General features: G+C 35.2%; 1 protein-coding gene across 7 annotated transcripts in view; it reads right to left on the bottom strand.

The window, feature by feature from the left end:
• Window positions 1-16,063, bottom strand: part of LRFN5 (leucine rich repeat and fibronectin type III domain containing 5) — a 297,873-nt gene that overhangs the window by 135,083 nt on the left and 146,727 nt on the right. For 4 of the 7 annotated variants that reach the window (XM_055362259.2, XM_063697682.1, XM_063697680.1 and 1 more), the window contains exon 2: window positions 2,812-2,987. The exons of 1 other annotated variant lie outside the window; for it this stretch is intronic. The gene's annotated coding sequence lies outside the window, so the exon portion shown is untranslated. The remainder of the gene's footprint in view (window positions 1-2,811; window positions 2,988-16,063) is intronic. 2 more of the 7 variants (XM_055362260.2, XM_063697681.1) reach the window with 1 other exon arrangement.

Below are 16,063 nucleotides of genomic sequence, written 5' to 3' on the forward strand. Positions count from 1 at the left end.
GCAAATAAATTAATGTTTAGTAAAGAATACTACAAATTGTCAAATGATAATATGTTGACAATTATTATGATAGCTAGTTAAGCCACTTTCAAATAATGTCATAAAAGGTGATAATTTACACACTTTAAATATAAGGGAGTTGATTTCAGAAAAATAAAGCACCACTTAAATATTATATATTTAATGTCATTAAGGATACCTTAATAGTTAAAAGGAATATTAGCTTTGTAAAATAATTATCGTCATTGTGTGTACAATAAATTATCTTTACATATACATACACATATATACATATATACACACACATATGTAAATATATACATACACATACATGCACATAAATACACACACATACATAGGTATGTATTTTCAAAAGCATGTACCTACAGGCACATTTGCTGTTAAGACATTAAGCATTGTTTAATTTCATCAATACTTTTGTCAAGTGAGAACGAATAGAGAAACAGATAAAAGTAGTCTTCTACTGTCCAAGGCTAATTGGAAATGCCAGTGTGAGAAAAATAATCATAATAGCAACCGTTACCACCTCAGCTGTCCTCCTTAATCACAAGTGGATATTCCATTGCATCACTATTCTACTACTACTACCCCATTCACTGTTTCACTCTAAGAAAGTTCCTGGTATTCCATTAATTTTTAAAGGTATTTTAATGGATGTCCTGTGAATTTTCAATGAGCTATTTGAAGTTGGACAAACCTAATTAGGAATGTGTTTACTTTCCGATTTTTTTTTTCAGAGTGATTAATTTCACGCAAGACTTTAACCTAATGTTACTCCAAAGAAAAAATAGAGAACATGAGGTACTACTTCTACACGCTAATGGACTGCTAATTTAAAAAACCGAATCAAGCATTAACTTGGAAGAGTCTTTTTCAACATATAAATTATTTCTGGTTAGCCTTTTATTTCCAGGTTAATTAAGAAAATCTTTTGGCCTTGATTTTAGCAATTAGTAAATGAAAATGTGTTTGAATTTACTTTGTTTTGTGATTTACACTAGAGAATCTATCAGTAAACACAGTTCCTTTGCTAACAGCTTTTGTAAAGTAAACGCTTTTATCTAGAAAAAGTCTTGCCAGTGGAAAACAACATACAAAAAATTATTAATTAACTAATTGGGCAGATAAAATCTCTGGAGTTTCTTGTGGGGTTGCCATAAAGAAACACACTATTTTTACATTTTCACAGTCACCTCAGGCTTGGACAGTGTCCTCTGTCTCCTTAAGAACATGAAAAACACAGAAAATTTAGAATGCATTTCTCATGTTGTTTCATTTAATGGAAATCTAAGGAAGCAAAGCAACAAAAGCAATTCCTAAAATAAATGAATAAATTTATGTACAAAAGCAGTACCAGGTAACAAAATATAGGAAGAAGAAACCTACACTAAAATCATGTTTGGAATGAATCAATCTGCATACTCAGACTCATCATTTTACACCATCATCACAGTTATAATCAATTAACCTCAATATAATCTAGATATATTATTTTTGTATATGTCTTAAAAGTAGTCCTTCTACACCACCTTGAGCATACTAGCAACGACATACTGGCTGCCTATTTTAAATGTTATATAATTAGATACATCATGATTCAGATATAAATTCTTAACTACAGTTTTTCTGTTCTTCTAATAACATATGCATTTCTATTGCATATTGACATGTAATATGTTGCAAAATAAAAGCGGGTTCATTAAGTATCTCTTGCCTGTTCACTTCAAGAAAAATTTTAACTGCCAAGCATCCAATCACTGACAACTTCAGCTATATCAAACTTTTGTTCTATATAAAAGTGCACCTACAATCAATTTTCTGTGCAGTGACATTGCGATGTAAATATATCCCCAAGAGCAACAAGAAATGCTTACATCAAGTATTTAGGAGAAGAAAAAAAAAATGCCTCAAACATAAAGTTAAACTAGAAACATGGCAAAACAACAGGCTCATAAGTATGAACCAGGAAAGTCCGAACTTTTCCTGAGACGTTGTCTTTATTTTCAAATCCTATGATCATAAATAATCTTTTAACTAATACATTTACCTGATTTCCCTAGAAGTTAGAAAGCCCATACATAAATTTATGGCTGGGAATTTGTTTTGTGGTGGTATGCAGTACATTGTGTTATGCATTTTACAGATCTTCATGTCCCCTGATTTCAATTCATTTTCCTATATATGATTTTCATTTTCTTTTGTTTTTCTAGTATGCACATTTAAAGGCTGGCATAAACTCTCCTTGAATGACCCAGATAATGTATCATTCAATAAACCAACCAATCAGGAAAAGTGTTCTTTCTAGCACCAGTTCATTACCCTCTATATAGCACTGGACATCAAAGCCATGGAAACAGCACTTATTTTTTTTAAATTTAGAAAACAAGAAATTGTACTCCACTTTCATAGTTTATTAGCCAAGCAAATTTGATAAAATATTTGGTCATTTTGAACCTTTTTATTCATTTGCAAACATAGTTATTTTAATCTATTCCTTGTCCAGGCCTTAGGGTTGTAAGTATAAATTATGATAATGCATGTGAAACACAAATCCTAAAAAAAAAAAAATCAGAAAATTCCATAAGGATATAGGTTATCAACACAAAAAGTGGTAGACATTGAATTTCCAAAAAATATGACTCAAAAACAACAACAACAACAAAAAACAAGATAATCAGTGATGAATAATACTAGGTTTAATTTGTATGTAAGTTAGCAAGATTTTTAGTTTTCCTCCCTTAAGTGTTTTAAACCCACTGACAATGATTGAACTGAATGCAATCAACTTACTTCTGGAGCCTGAAGAGTTCCTCACGGCTGTGAAGGAGTCGGCACTCTGCCTGGCTGCTGCAGAAGACGGACAGAGTGAAAGCATCTCCAAAGCTGATTTCAGAGGACGGTGTCAAAAGATGGGTGCTCGGCTGCTACATATCTTCTCAACACCTGGATGAATGGTTACAGAGATTCTTCAAAGGAGGCAAGCACAAAAAAAAAGTGTATCAAAAAAATGCTTACAAAGTATCCTTGAAAAATATAGTGGCTGTTAACTGGGTGATCAATCTCAAACTACAGCAGGACTATCATGCAATATGATTTAAATATATTTGCATAATAAAGCTTTTCAATGGAATGTGCAACATACTGTGATTTCAATAAATATATTAGCATTCTCCTTTCCTTTTTGAAATAAGTTTTCTTATCAAAACTGAGGATAATTTAAATAATCTTAAGCTGTATAGTTCGATTTCATCATATTTAAATTAATTCAACTTGCAGTCTAATGTTAAAACACTGCATAAGTTAACATATATTTAAGCATCACCTACTACTTACGAGTCATATGACAGTTAGGATATGGCAGTGAATGAACCTGAAAAACCCTTATCCTGATTAAACTAATAGTCTTATGTTGTTTTTCCCGTATATTTTTCAACAGAGAAAATCTGACTATTGCAACCTATATGTCTATGAAATAAATACATAGGCATGCCATTTATTTTTTAACTTTATGTCAGAAGATTACTGATTTCTACCTCTTTTTGAGGTTTTCATGTCACTCTAAATAAAGAGTAGCTAACTTGGCTCTATAAAACACAATGCTTAACTTTCTTTCCTATAAGATTACTATGTAATAGTACCAATTGATATTCAATCACTGATATTTGTAATGCAGAAATAGGCTGAGTTTTTAAAACGTTCTTGAAATTAATAAAAGCATTGTAATTTTACTTTAACTATAACTTATTTTGTCTGAAGAAGCGAAAGTGAGAAATAATGAAATTCCAAAGCATAATAATAAAAAACAGACCTAAGATGAAACAGCAACTTGAGTTTAGCTTATTATTTCTGCTGCCTCCACTTGTAAAGATATATGAATGATCTTATAGAGTCAAAATTTAAAGAAGTGATTATATTGTCTTAAGATACTCAATAATTAGGAATTTATTTAAAAAGGAAAATTAAGCTATTGCTTAATTTAATACTAATATGGTCAGAAATACTAAAAATCAAGGCACAGATTACTTGTACAATTAAATAAAAGTAAATTATAGCTTATATATTTCAATTATTTATATGAATCTGTCAATCAATGCTGTATCTTTTTGAAATTTATGTTTACTATAGCATTTTAGAATAACTGGGACATACCACATACACAAATATGAATATAAATCAATCATTTGACAACCATGTTGATACAGCAATTGTTTGCCTTTTCATTTATTTCCTTCCATGAATATATTTTAAGCTAACTTTCACGTTCATATATGCATGATAAAAACATCAGAAATCCAATAGTACATCTCCCTCCAAAGTAAGATATCCTCCTCGGAGAAAACCAATTTCACATTTTAGAACATTCTTTCAGAAATACTTTGTGTGTGTATGTATGTGTGTGCGTGTGTAAATTTTTGTACATATATCAGAATACTTTGCTCTGTTGTGCTGTGGTTTTTTTTTTTTTTTCTCCTTTTTTTTTTTGAGACGGAGTCTCGCTCAGTAGCCCAGGCTCGAGTACAGTGGCGCGATCTCGGCTCACTGCAACCTCCGCCTCCTGGGTTCACGCCATTCTCCTGCCTCAGCCTCCCGAGTAGCTGGGAATACAGGCGCCCGCCACTACGCCTGGCTAATTTTTTTGTACTTTTAGTAGAGACGGGGTTTCACTGTGTTAGCCAGGATGGTCTCGATCTCCTGACCTCGTGATCCGCCCGCCTCGGCCTCCCAAAGTGCTGGGATTACAGGCGTGAGCCACCGCGCCCGGCCTGTGCCCTGTTTCTTTAACGTCTTGAAAAACATTCCATTTCTGTCTCCTAGCACGAATCCATCCATTCTAACAGTGCACTTCTACCATAAGCATAATCTTAGCTGGTAAAGTATCTTAACTGAAAAAGTACACGTTTCTGGGATTTCGTTGTTATAAAAATAATATTTATATGAATATATATGTATTCTGCATATATAATCATATATATGTAGTCTGCACACATGTTAGTAAATACAGGCACAATATATTCCTAAATATACTGTTTAGGTTAAAACACCTCATTGTCCGTGCAGCTCTGATCATGTTTCTTTCTTTGTAGTAAAGATGCAGTATAAAAAATAAATCTGAATTCTGTAATTACATTTTCTATTATTTCATTATGGTAGCAAAATATAAAGGCCTCAAAATATCATCCTAACTCCCCCTAAAACTTACTGTTGACCAACAGTAGGCCTATGTCTTTATTTTAGCATGAAAAGCACAGTAACAACCGAAATTCCTACCTAAATTATAATTTCCCAGAGAAAATTTATTGTCTATATGGTCACATTACTAATGAGAACAGCATTTCCTTTTTTGTAATAATACCTTTTATTAAGACTTACTATGTGCCAGCTACCATAAAACATGTGTTAACTTAAAAAAATTCTCTTAAGAATCGAATGAGGTAAATACATATTTCTATTTTAGTGCTACAAAAATGCAAGGACAGAGAAAGGTCAACTAACCTTGGGCAAGGTCATATAGGTAAATAGCAAAGTGAGGACTCTCGCCTAGGGCTGTCTCACTCTATGAAATGTCTTATATCTCATAATGTAAGTGAAATTTTCAGAAAATCAATAAGGATTCTATCTTAAAGTAAGGTGTTATTTTTTTTAGTCCATATATTTTGGTCAATGCAATGACCAAAGAGGGAAAGTTCAGATTTGAGATTCTAATACTACATTTTCTAGTGTTACCATACAAAGATTTTTTTTCTTGATATTATGTTGAAATGGAACATCCTATAAAAAATTATGGTCAATTTCTTAGTTCCAAGTTGTTACATTCTTAGCATAGTCTTAGAAAATTCAGCAACTGTTATTGTTTATGTACATGTATTTCCAAGAAATATAGTTCTCCCTCTAACAATTATTGTGGATGCCATATTAGTCTGTTCTCATGCTGCTAATAAAGACATAACTGAAACTGGGTAATTTATAAAGGAAAACATTTAATGGACTCACAGTTCCACATGGCTGGGGAGGCCTCACAATCATGTCAGAGGATGAAGGAAGAGCAAAGGGATGTCTTACATGGTGGCAGGCAAGAGAGCATATGCAGGGGAACTCCCCTTTATAAAATCATTAGACCTTATGAGACTTTTTCACTATCACCAGAACAGCTTTGGAAAGACCTGCACCCATGATTCAATTCCTTCCCACCATGTCCCTCCCACGACAGGACACATGGGCATTACTGAAGCTACAATTCAAGATGAGATTTGGGTGAGGACAAAGCCAAACCACATAAGGTGCCAATACTAAACTCAGAAAGAACTTAGAAAAAATGGGCAAAGCTCTAGAAGTTATTAGAAAATATGTATTTAAAAGTGAGAATCATTACCTCCTCCAGCACCCAATGATACTTTCTTATCCTCTAGGATATCTTTACTAAGTGTTCATCAATTGCCTGAACATATACATTGGTAAGAGCCTTAAAATCAACAAAGGTAGGACTTTAAAGTCTTCTAGACCAAGGCTGAAATCACAACTGTGACCATTTTTCTCTTTCAAAATGAAAAAAGTTACAAAAAGTTGTAATTATTTCAAGATACAATGTATGTGAAAGTACTCATCATAAAACCTTATACATTATAGGCATTGCAACAGTTTTGTTACCCTTAGAAAATTCTTCCTAAACCTGCCCTAAGTTTTGACCCATTGAAAGCCCTTGAAATACTTGAAGACACCAGAATATTATCTCACATATTCCCTTCATTTTAAATATTCATAACATTTGAAAAATTATGAATCCATCAAATGGTATCATTACCAATCATTTCTCCCTAGAATTCCTAATAGTACAAAATAAAGAATGAGTTGTTCTACCTTTGTTTTTAGCTATATTTACTTTGTGTTAAAAATGATTAAAAAACAAACAGCCAGATGTTTTGGCCTACATGATGCAAAAACCAGCTGTTTTAAAATATATAAATAATTGAATCATATGGTTTTACTACAGTTCATTCAATTACTTATTTATAATTATGTAATAATATATTGAGATAAAATAGCCATTATCTTTTCAGGGATTACTCCAAAACTGAGGTTATAAGATAGGAAATGCTATTTTATTAAAACAAATGACTTGAAAAATAATTTGGGACACAAGCAAAAAATTGAAAATTACTCCATATTAATGAGTTTGTTAAAACATAATTATTCAGAAATTCATATAAACACTATTATTAAAACATGCTTGCCTCACCATTAATACTGCTAAACCTACTTTAAAAGTAAATTAGAGGCAATGATTGAATATGAAAATGCATTTGTTATTGGAAAAAATGTAGCACCATATCCTTGGCTATAGGAAAACTTTTACAAATTATTACACACATCCAAGATCATATGACAAATAAATTAATATACTACTAGAGCATTTATTGCTTAATGTAAATGTCACGTTGGAAATGAGAACAACTAATCATTCCTTTCCTCTAATAGCAAGAGTTCAGCAGTTAAATAAAGCATAAATCTTGCTGACCTAAAAATTTTATTACTGCATTTGTAATATCTTGTTAACAACTAACAGAAAATAACATTAAGGGATACTGTATTTCAGTAAGCTAGAACTTAGGTGAAGGTTTTTTTTTTTTTTTTCAGGGTGTGAAGACAGAGGGTGGGTAGAGGTTGTGCTTGCTTTTCATTGTTTTTAAAGAAATGACTCATTCACTATGTTTCATAGTAATAGTTTAAAATAAGATATTCTCACCACATACAAAAATGAGATGCTAAATTAATAACGGATTCAGTGAAAACCAAAATGTATTATTATAATTTAAATTTAATTACAAAATTTCTGATTAGTAGATAGTGGTTGTAAAATTCCTGTACAAAAAATAAACAAAAGAAATGTAAAACCAGGCCCAGATGAAGACCCCAGAGCTATCAAAGTACTTTTACTTGCACAACAATATTTTGTCAAATGATAGAATCAAAATAATCCAAAATAATAACAAAAATACTTCAAATAATGACTTCACAATTTAAATTTACTCTGCTAAAATTTTTTTTGATATTTATCAGAAATTCAAAGTGCTATAAACTTTTTTTCCCTGAAGACAACTTTGGCACATCTTCATCCCTTGGTGAAATGAGAGAGTGGTCCTTTGACTTCATTTGCTAGCTCATGTTGTGCTCTGACAATGTAAATGTCAGGCCTACTCTGTTCTTTGAACCATAGGGAAAAACAAAATACAACATTCTTGTTGCTCTTAGTGGTTTGGCAAAAGTCAGCAGACAGATAGTATGGTCACACTAATATGTATGTCAGTTTATCTCTTTGGTAATGATCTTTTTCAATTAAAACAGAATATCAGTTTGTGCCTATCAATAGAATAATTATCATTTTTTATCTACATACGGTATTTCCTTCTTTCTTCCCATCTCCTTTCTTTCTTTCTTCCTGTATCCCCCATTTCTTCCCTCCCTCCCTCTCTCCTTTCCTTCCTTCCTCTCTTTCTCCTGCCTCCCTCCCTCTCTCTTTTTCCCTTCAGTAACTCAACAACTTATACTTAAACCTTTTGTCCATTAGTATTTAAATGGTTATAATACCTACATCAGAGTGTCACTGTGAATGTTATTGGATATATTACATACATGCACACACCTGTGTATGCACATGTACCCAAGTACCATAACCTGAAAAAAAATGTTTTATATAAATCAATATCTTATCTATTTCAAGTTTGTTTGACCTGATTTTTGACCTCTTTCCACTACTTCCATCAGGGGCCCAATTTAGGTTCATGTCAGGAGGAGGTGGCAAATCTTTATTAGTCCAAATGGACATTGGGGCTTACCATGAACATCATTTTAGCTGATTATTGGATAACAGCAAATCTCCGTGTTAGTGTATTCATGGAGGTTTTATCTCCATCTAATCCCTAACCATTTTGTTCTATAATATAATCCCCTTATTTAGATCCTTTATATCTACCAGTTTTCACCTTCCCTCTTTTTCTCCCCTCTTCTGTGTCCCTTCCCTCCCTGTTTCCTCTTTCTTCTCTCTATCCCTCCCTGATTCCCTTCTTTCCTTCCACTCTCCCTCTCTCATCCTTCATTTATTCCTCCTTTGCATGTTACATCAGAAATTATTTCATAAAGAAACCATAATACTGCACATTTTATAAACATACAAATTTTTAAAAACCCAATTCAGTAGAATTTCAAAACATTTATATTACATGATGTCCTCTCTTTAGCGTTCTGATTCATGTGTAAATTTGCAGAAGCCAGATCAATTTTTTAATGTGCAAATGAGAAAGTGCATGTTCTGTTTGTTTATTAATATTCATAATACAAGTAATACATGAGTACATTATTCTTTTAAAATTAGATATAATAGAAGCAAGGCACAGTGACACATGCCTGTAATCACAGCTGCTTTGGAAGACTGAGGTGGGAAGACTGCTTGAGCCCAGTAGAACAAGCCCAGCCTATGCAACATAGTAAGACCCTATGTCTGAATATTAAGAAATAAATGTTTATTTATTTATTTATGGATGAGGGAGAGAATTATTTGTGGCTATACATGTGTAGCAGAATGTATCATGTTAACTGAACTTTTCCGTATTTTTACTGTGTTCATGTATACCTACATATGTGATAAAATTTAGAAAACTAAATGGAAGCAAATATAAATATATATAAAATTGATAAAAATCTGATAAGGTCAGTGGGTTGTATGAATGACAGTTTCTTGATTGCGATATTGTACTACAGTTATGCAAGATGTAACCACTAGAAGAAACCAGGTATAAGATATGTGGGAATCCCTCTGTGTTATTTCCACGACTGCATGAAAATTTACATAATAGCGCATCATCTGCCTTAGGGCGGACTTAAGTGTGAACAGTTTCAGGACTGCAATCTTAGCACTTTACTAGAAAATGAATATCTAGAAAAACATGCTTAATTGTCAAGTGAATTATTTGTCCTTATTAAACCACACTTGAAATACAGTGTGTCTCACAGAAAACTAGAAAAAATATAAATCTATCAGTCAATGAAAAGCTCTGAATTGCTGTTTGCTTTGGGTACCAGACCACATCAATGGCATTATAGTAAAGCACAGAGATTACATTTTGTACCAGGTATGTAATATGGTAAAATGAACAACTACTAAGTGCACTCCTGGACTGGTGTTAATCAGAGTCTTTACCTGTGCTTGTCTAATTGCATTTCCCTTTATTAGCCAATAAAATAAAATAAAATGCTGTTTTCTGGTGCTCTCTATATGTGTGTATGTGTGTGTGTGTGTGTGTGTGTGTGTGTGTGTGTATAGAGAGAGAATATACTTTATAATGGTCACTGTAAAAATACTGGAACATATATATTAAAGTCAGTGGGTTGAACATGAGACTGTAAGTCCTGGGAAACTATTAAGCAATTGAAAATTTGATTCATAGATAGTTAAGAGAGATTTTGAAATAACTCAGAAAAACTAAGGACCACATGGAGTATGGGAGTTTCGAAGAACTGCAAATATTCTGAAAAGCAATATGGGTGTGAGAAATATCTACAAGCACGAGAAGCACCTTTTTTGGAAGGAGGACTTAAAAACACATTACAGTGACAGGGAAGAACTAAGAGTTTTGATGTGAGAGGTATTACACTTTAAAATGTGCCATCCTAATGGTACATCATGTGATGTACCACGTGTCTTAGATCTCTTATTGGCCTGTAAGCTCTTTGAGGTCCAGGAATAGAATATGAATAATTGTATGCCCTGCAACATCTAGCACCTTCACCTACATGCAACAAATTACATTTTTAACTGCAAATGAGGAAAAATCACATAGTAAAAAACATTCAAAGAAGTCATCTCTTGAGGAGAAAGTTTCCAAAAGAAAAGATGACTCAAAAAGAAGAGAATATTTTAAAAAGGAAAATTAAATGATGCAATTAGAAATTATTTCGATAGAGAGGTCATTGGAAACAAAGTTAAACTATGAAGGCTGTACGGGACAAATTTTCCATAAGGTCAGATTATAAACCATCATGTATAAAAGACAGAGGAAGAATGAAGAACTAAAGATGAATACAAAATAATGTTTGCAAAGCATTTTCAGACACGTTATTTTATTAGACCGTAACCCTGCTGTCCTTGGTCTTTTCTTGTTCAGCATTTTAACATTGACTTAAGAAAGGACATAAGAAATTATACTTGTTAAATCTGTGAATCTGTGACTGACACAAAACTGGGATTTAAAAATGTCTCCATAGGTTTAATGAATGGGCCAAGACTGTCAAAATGAAATACAGTAAAGCCAAAGTAAAGAGGCTTAGATTTAGAAACTTAACTATTAAAGTACAGGCAAGGGTTACTTATTTGAAAGTAGTTTATATGAAATACACATAAGGGATTAATTGTCTCTATGATCCTTAATGGTCAATAGTTTCAGGACTGCAATCTCAGCATTCATTAATAGAAAAGATATATCCAGAAGAACAACTTTAATAGTCATATTGAAATATGTCATCCTTATCAAGCCACATCTGGAAAACAATGTATCTCATTATGAACTTGGTGAAACACGCCAAGAGACAAAAACTCAAGGAAATCTGGCAAGCACTGCAACTAAAATGTGGTTGGAAAAACCTTGGAAATTTTAGCTTGAGAAAGAGATATGATAAAGAGAAGATACCTTCAAAGGCCATTTGAAAGCATAATTTGGAAAGAAGGATAAGAGTTGCATGGGGGCTCTACTTTTACATTAAGAACATACTATTAGGATAGTCCCATATTAGTATGAGCCACCATGGAAAAAGTGAGTGAATTGATTTTGGATAGCTCACTCTATATGGGTACCAAAAATGACATTCTGGTGGAGCCAAGATGGCCGAATAGGAACAGCTCCAGTCTACAGCTCCCAGTGTGAGCCACGCAGAAGACTGGTGATTTCTGCATTTCCAACTGAGGTACTGGGTTCATCTCACTGGGGAGTGTCAGACAGTGGGTGCAGTACAGTGGGTGCAGCGCACCGAGCATGAGCCGAAGCAGGGCAAGGCATCGCCTCACATGGCAAGCGCAAGGGGTCAGGGAATTCCCTTTCCTAGTCAAAGAAAGGGGTGACAGATGGCACCTGGAAAATCGGGTCACTCCCACCCTAATACTGTGCTTTTCCAATGGTCTTAGCAAATGGCACACCAGAAGATTATATCCCACGCATGGCTCGAAGGGTCCTACGCCCACGGAGCCTCACTCATTGCTAGCACAGCAGTCTGAGATCAAACTGCAAGGTGGCAGCGAGGCTGGGGGAGGGGCGCCCACCATTGCTGAGGCTTGAGTAGGTAAACAAAGTGGCCAGGAAGATTGAACTGGGTGAAGCCCACCACAGTTCAAGGAGGCCTGCCTGCCTCTGTAGACTTCACTTCTAGGGGCAGGGCATAGCCAAACAAAAGGCAGCAGAAATCTCTGCAGACTTATATGTCCCTGTCTGACAGCTTTGAAGAGAGAAGTGGTTCTCCCAGCACGCAGCTGGAGATCTGAGAACAGACAGACTGCCTCCTCAAGTGGGTCCCTGACCCCCGAATAGCCTAACTGGGAGGCACCCCTTAGTAGGGGCAGACTGACACCTCACATGGCCGGGTACTCCTCTGAGACAAAACTTCCAGAGGAACGATCAGGCAGCAACATTTGCTGTTCACCAATATCCTCTGTTCTGCAGCCTCTGCTGCTGAGACCCAGGCAAACAGGGTCTGGAGTGGACCTCCAGCAAACTCCAACAGACTTGCAGCTGAGGGTCCTGACTGTTAGAAGGAAAGCTAATAAACAGAAAGGACACCCACACCAAAACCCCATCTGTACGTCACCATCATCAAAGACCAAAGGTAGATAAAACCACAAAGATGGGGAAAAAACAGAGCAGAAAAACTGGAAACTCTAAAAATCAGAGCACCTCTCCTCCTCCAAGGGAATGCAACTCCTCACCAGCAATGGAACAAAGTTGGGCGGAGAATGATTTTGACGATTTGAAAGAAGAAGGCTTCAGACGATCAAACTACTCTGAGCTAAAGGAGGAAGTTCGAACCCATGGCAATTAAGTTGAAAACCTTGAAAAAAAAATTAGATGAATGGCTAACTAGAATAACCAATGCAGAGAAGTTCTTAAAGGACGTGATGGAGATGAAAACCATGGCACGAGAACTACGGGACCAATGCACAAGCCTCAGTAGCCGATTCGATCAACTGGAAGAAAGGGTGATGGAAGATGAAATGAATGAAATGAAGCAAGAAGAGAAGTTTAGAGAAAAAAGAATAAAAAAGAAACAAAAAAAAGCCTCCAAGAAATATGGGACTATGTGAAAAGGCCAAATCTACGTCTGAATGGTGTACCTAAAAATGACGGGGAGAATGGAACCAAGTTGGAAAACACTGCAGGATATTATCCAAGAGAACTTCCCCAATCTAGCGAGGCAGACCAACATTCAAATTCAGTAAATACAGAGAATGCCACAAAGATACTCCTCGAGAAGAGCAACTCCAAGACACATAATTGTCAGATTCACCAAAGTTGAAATGAAGGAAAAAATGTTAAGGGCAGCCAGAGAGAAAGGTCGGCTTACCCACAAAGGGAAGCCAATCAGACTAACAGCTGATCTCTCGGCAGATACTCTACAAGCCAGAAAAGAGTGGGGGCCAATATTCAACATTCTTAAAGAAAAGAATTTTCAACCTAGAATTTCATATCCGGCCAAACTAAGCTTCATAAGTAAAGGAGAAATAAAATACTTTACAGACAAGCAAATACAATCAGACTAACAGCTGATCTCTCGGCAGATACTCTACAAGCCAGAAGAGAGCGGGGGCCAATATTCAACATTTTTAAAGAAAAGAGTTTTCAACCCAGAATTTCATATCCAGCCAAACTAAGCTTCATAAGTGAAGGAGAAATAAAATACTTTACAGACAAGCAAATGCTGAGAGATTTTCTCACCACCAGGCCTGCCCTAAAAGAGCTCCTGAAGGAAGCATTAGACGTGGAAAGGAACATCCGGTACCAGCCACTGCAAAATCATGCCAAATTGTAAAGACCATCGAGGCTAGGAAGAAACTGCATCAACTAACGAGCAAAATAACCAGCTAACATCATAATGAAAGGATCAAATTCACACATAACAATATTAACCTTAAAGGTAAATGGGATAAATGCTCCCATTAAAAGACACAGACTGGCAAATTGGATAAAGACTCAAGGCCCATCAGTGTGCTGTATTCAGAAAACCCATCTCATGCGCAGAGACACACATAGGCTCAAAATAAAGGGATGGAGGAAGATCTACCAAGCAAATAGAAAACAGAAAAAGGCAGGGGTTGCAATCCTAGTCTCTGATAAAATCCTAGTCTCTGATTAAACCAACAAAGATCAAAAGAGACAAAGAAGGTCATTACATAATGGTAAAGGGATCAATTCAACAAGAAGAGCTAACTATCCTAAATATATATGCACCTAATACAGGAGGACCCAGATTCATAAAGCAAGTCCTTAGAGACCTACAAAGAGACTTAGCTCCCACACAATAATAATGGGAGACTTTAACACCCCACTGTCAACATTAGACAGATCAATGAGACAGAAAGTTAACAAGGATATCCAGGAACTGAACTCAGCTCTGCACCAAGCGGACCTAATAGACATCTACAGAACTCTCCACCCCAAATCAACAGAATATACATTCTTCTCAGCACCACACTGCACTTATTCCAAAATTGACCACATAGTTGGAAGTAAAGCTCTCCTCAGCAAATGTAAAGGAACAGAAATTATAACAAACTGTCTCTCAGACCACAGTGCAATCAAACTAGAACTCAGGATTAAGAAACTCACTCAAAACTGCTCAACTACATGGAAACTGAACAACCTGCTCCTGAATGACTACTGGGTACATAACGAAATGAAGGCAGAAATAAAGATGTACTTTGAAACCAACGAGAACAAAGACACAACATACCAGAATCTCTGGGACACATTCAAAGCAGTGTGTAGAGGGAAATGTATAGCACTAAATGCCCACAAGAGAAAGCAGGAAAGATCTAAAATCGACACCCTAACATCACAATTAAAAGAACTAGAGAAGCAAAAGCAAACATATTCAACAGCTAGCAGAAGGCAAGAAATAACTAAGATCAGAGCAGAACTGAAGGAAATAGAGATACAAAAAATGCTTCAAAAAATCAATGAATCCAGGAGCCGGTTTTCTGAAAAGATCAATAAAATTGATAGACCACTAGCAATAATGATAAAGAAGAAAAGAGAGAAGAATCAAATAGACACAATAAAAAATGATAAAGGGGATATCACCACCAATCCCACAGAGATACAAACTACCATCAGAGAATACTATAAACACCTCTATGCAAATAAACTAGAAAATCTAGAAGAAATGGATAAATTCCTCGATGCATAAACCCTCCCAAGAGGAAGAAGTTGAATCTCTGAATAGACCAATAACAAGCTCTGAAATTGAGGCAATAATTAATAGCTTATGAACCAAAAAAAAGTCCAGGACCAGATGGATTCACAGCCAAATTCTATCAGAGGTACAAGGAGGAGCTGGTACCATTCCTTCTGAAACTATTCTGATCAATAGAAAAAGAGGAAATCCTCCCTAACTCATTTTATGAGGCCAGCATCATCCTGATACCAAAGCCTGGCAGAGACACACACACAAAGCAGAATTTTAGACCAATATCCCCGATGAACATCGATGCAAAAATCCTCAATAAAATACTGGCAAAACGAATCCAGCAGCACATCAAAAAGCTTATCCACCATGATCAAGTGGGTTTTATCCCTGGGATGCAAGGCTGCTTCAATATACGCAAATCAATAAACGTAATCCAGCATATAAACAGAACCAACAACAAAACCCACATGTTTATCTCAATAGATGCAGAGAAGGCCTTTGACAAAATTCAACAACCTTCATGCTAAAAACTCTCAATAAATTAGGTATTGATGGGACGTATCTCAAAATAATAAGAGCTATCTATGACAAACCCACAGCC

This window comes from Gorilla gorilla, chromosome 15, assembly GCF_029281585.2.
Source record: "Gorilla gorilla gorilla isolate KB3781 chromosome 15, NHGRI_mGorGor1-v2.1_pri, whole genome shotgun sequence".
Lineage (NCBI taxonomy): Eukaryota > Metazoa > Chordata > Mammalia > Primates > Hominidae > Gorilla > Gorilla gorilla.